This window comes from Schistocerca gregaria, chromosome 7 (genome assembly GCF_023897955.1).
Source record: "Schistocerca gregaria isolate iqSchGreg1 chromosome 7, iqSchGreg1.2, whole genome shotgun sequence".
Lineage (NCBI taxonomy): Eukaryota > Metazoa > Arthropoda > Insecta > Orthoptera > Acrididae > Schistocerca > Schistocerca gregaria.
This window is the reverse complement of record NC_064926.1, coordinates 572,474,159-572,477,843: the sequence shown is the minus strand read 5'-3', so window position 1 is coordinate 572,477,843 and position 3,685 is coordinate 572,474,159. Positions and strand designations below refer to the sequence as shown.

General features: G+C 45.2%; 1 long non-coding RNA gene across 1 annotated transcript; it reads left to right on the top strand.

Annotated features, from left to right (window-relative positions):
- The first annotated feature begins 322 nt into the window (after positions 1 to 322).
- LOC126282085 (uncharacterized) lies at positions 323 to 3,453 on the top strand. The gene is made up of 2 exons (XR_007551324.1): positions 323 to 394; positions 1,660 to 3,453. It is a non-coding gene; the product is annotated as an uncharacterized LOC126282085 (long non-coding RNA).
- The last annotated feature ends 232 nt before the right edge of the window (positions 3,454 to 3,685 follow it).

Here is a 3,685-nt window from a genome sequence, read left to right as displayed (position 1 = left end):
TCACCAACTGCTTGGCACAGGCGGTCAGGGAAGGTAACAGAACGTGACGTGCACAGTGTTGTCTGGAGGAGCGGGCGTCAGTTCAGGAGAAGCGGTGCTGTTTACCTCGCGGCGGGCAACGCCAGCCGTGCCCACAGCGGTAATCTCCTGTCAACACGTCGAGCGGAGTCACCTTCTGAGAATGCGGCTGTTTGCCGTCGCCTGTCTGTCCAACTGACACAATGTTTCCCGTGTACACAGTGCAAGAAGCTGCCACAGGGAGCCTGTTAACGCGGTCACGAAATAAAGGTCGCACGGCAGCTGTCGGAAAATGCTCACAGTAGAGGAGTTGTACGCTGTGCCCGCAGCGAGGAGGCAGCGATGTGGGGAAAGAACGGGCAGCGGAGATACGAGGGTGAGGCAAATGAAAACGTTAAATATTTCTTAAAATACTATTTATTGTGCAGAAGTGGAACAAAGCTATATCACTTTTCAACATAGTCTCTTCCACGCTCAATGCAAGTCCTCCAGCTCTTACAAAGTGCATAAATTCCTTTAGAAAAAAATTATTTTGGTAGTCTGCGCAACCACTCATGCACCGCCTGGCGTACCTCTTCACCAGAACGGAACTTCTTTCCTCCCAGAATGAGATTTTCACTCTGCAGCGGAGTAGCGGAGTGTGCGCTGATATGAAACTTCCTGGCAGAATAAAACTGCGTGCTGAACCGAGACTCGAACCTGGGACATTGCCTTTCGCGGGCAAGTACTCAACTGAGCTACCCAAGCACGACTCACGTCCCGTCCTCACAGCTTTACTCCTGCCAGTACCTCGTCTCCTACCTTCCAGATTTTACAGAAGCTCTCCTGCGAACCTTGCAGAACTAGCACTCCTGAAAGAACGGATATTGTGGAGACATGGCTTAGCCACAGCCTGGGGGATGTTTCCAGAATGAGATTTTCACTCTGCAGCGGAGTGTGCGCTGATATGAAACTTCCTGGCAGATTAAAATTGTGTGCCGGCCGAGACTCGAACTCGGGCCCTTGCCATTCGCGGGCAAGTGCAAGGAGACGAGGTACTGGCAGAAGTAAAGCTGTGAGGACAGGACGTGAGTCGTGCTTGGGTAGCTCAGGTTGCAGAACACTTGCCCGCGAAAGGCAAGGTCTCGAGTTCGAGTCTCGGTCCGGCACACAATTTTAATCTGTCGGCAAGTTTCTTTCCTCCTATTGCGTCTTTGAGTGTTCCAAACATATGGAAATCACTTGGGGCAAGATCTGGTGGATAAGGAAGACACCTCAAAATGCAGGTCTTTGATTGTTGCAACTGTTGTTGGGGCAGTGTGAGGCCTTGCATTGTCATGTTGTAAAAGGACACCTGATCTGTGTATAATGCACTGTTGACAGCGGTTCTTCTAGGCATGTAATGATCCAAAATGACGCCTTTTTCGTCCCAAAAGAGAGTCAGCATAACCTTCCCTGCTGATGGTTCTGTTCGAAACTTCTTTGGTTTTGTTGATGAGGAATGGCGCCATTCCTTGCTCGCTCTCTTCGTTTCCGGTTGGCGGATGTGAACCCAGGTTTCGTCCCCAGTAACGATTCTTGCAAGGAAGCCATCACCTTCTCGTTCAAAGCGCCGAAGAAGTTGTGAAGCACAAGCATCAACACGTCCTTCTTTCATTTCAGGAGTCAGCTGCCGTGGCAACCATCTTGCAGACACTTTGTGAGACTGGAGCACATCATGCGCAGTGTGGTGTGCTGACCCACGACTAATCTGTAAACATGCTGCAATGTCATTCAGTGTCACTCGGCGGTTATCCTTCACCATGGCTTCAACTGCTGCAATGTTCTGTGGAGTCACAACTCGTTTGGCCTGACCTGGACGAGTAGCGTCTTCCACTGAAGTCACACCATTTGTGAACTTCCTACTGCTGTGACAAACATGCATCACTGTACTGAACCTTCATTCGTCGATGAATTTCAATAGGTTTCACACCTTCACTAAGTAAAAACCGAATAACAGAACCCTGTTCTTCCGTGGTGCAAGTCGCAAGTGGGTCGGCCATCTTCATACTGATATTGCGACGGTATGTGTGCATCTGCACTATGCTGCCACCTCCAGGCCATTCTGCACGCTACCTGTAGTACGCTTACCAACCTACAGAATAATGGCGCGAAATTTCGATTAGTTATTACAAATTTAAGGTTTTCATTTGACTCACCCTCTTACATCTGGTATTAAGGATAACAAATGCGAGCCACAGAAGCCTAAATTTTCAGTTCATGTCGGCGAGTGACGCTTAAAGAAAAAAAGTAATGCCTCCGACTTTTTAATGTGAAACTTCGTACAGATTTTTGAATGAAATAAACATTATCAACATTTAGATCTTTATTGTTCTAGTATTTGCAGCCCTCTGCCGGTAGAGGGTTCCGAATTGTCGCGTGTAACCTGACGGCGTGTAACTTAACTACGTACTTGCGTGAGAAACAGGGTGCTGTAATCAAGTTCTGAATTCGAAGAGTTCGTACTCTCTCTTTCAGTATGACACACGAGATCTGCAACAATACAACCCCTGGGATAACAGTCGTCGTTCGTCCCCCATACAGTCCCGAATTGTCCTCATCCGATTTTCATCTGTTTGCTAAACTTAAAGAATACTTTTGAGGACTTTATAGTGCTGAAGAGCTGCAAGCACATGTGAGGTTGAGGCAACGTCAGCAAAGTTCTACAAGGACGGTGTCAACAAACTGGTTACTCGTTGGGAGAAATGAGTTCGTCGTCAGAGTAAATATCTTGAGAAATAGATATGTAGACATGAAGAATACCGAAGTAGGATCAATAATTTTCGTTATATTTAAAGAGCTTTAAGAGTTTTTACATAAAAAATTCGGAGGCATTACTTTTCAGCATGCCCTCATACATGATGCTGTGTGTCTTACTTCTTTTCGTTCATCTTAGTAAATGTTTTGGGAAAGCCTGCAACTGTGTCATCCATGATTTAAATGATGAAAACTGCACCAGTTGCTTATTTTTTTCAAGTACATATGTGTGCTTTTCTGCCTCTCTTCCAAACATCAGCAAACATATTCATGTAAACAAATGCACATATGTACTTCAAAATGAGAATAAATTCTCGAAACGTGTTCTGCTGAGCAGCAAAAAATAAGTAACTAGTGCAGTTTTCATTCTTTAAATCATGTCTTGATTCTCTTTATGATAGGTTGGCATGAGTTACATACGTTGCTAGTGTTGAACTTTATTTGCACTACATGCACGAACAGGATGCAATATAAAAAAAGTTGTCTTATACATAGCTGGAGGTGCTGTAAACGTAGCATATGGGTGTAAAACACATTAGTAAATACTTAATATACTTCTACCACATATGTTCTACAGGTAATACTGCTTAATGCATCACAAATCTTCAAGCTAAAAAAAAATGTATGGGAACTACCTAATAAAGACTCGCTTTCCATGATCATTTTTAAAAATTCGTTCAACAATGGTTCAAATGGCTCTGAGCACTATGCGATTTAACTCATGAGGTCATCAGTCGCCTAGAACTTAGAACTAATTAAACCTAACCTAAGGACATCACACACATCCATTCCCGAGGTAGGATTCGAACCTGCGACCGTAGCGGTCGCTCGGTTCTAGACTGCAGTGCCTAGAACCGTACGGCCACTCCGGCCGACTAAACATTTGTTTTCT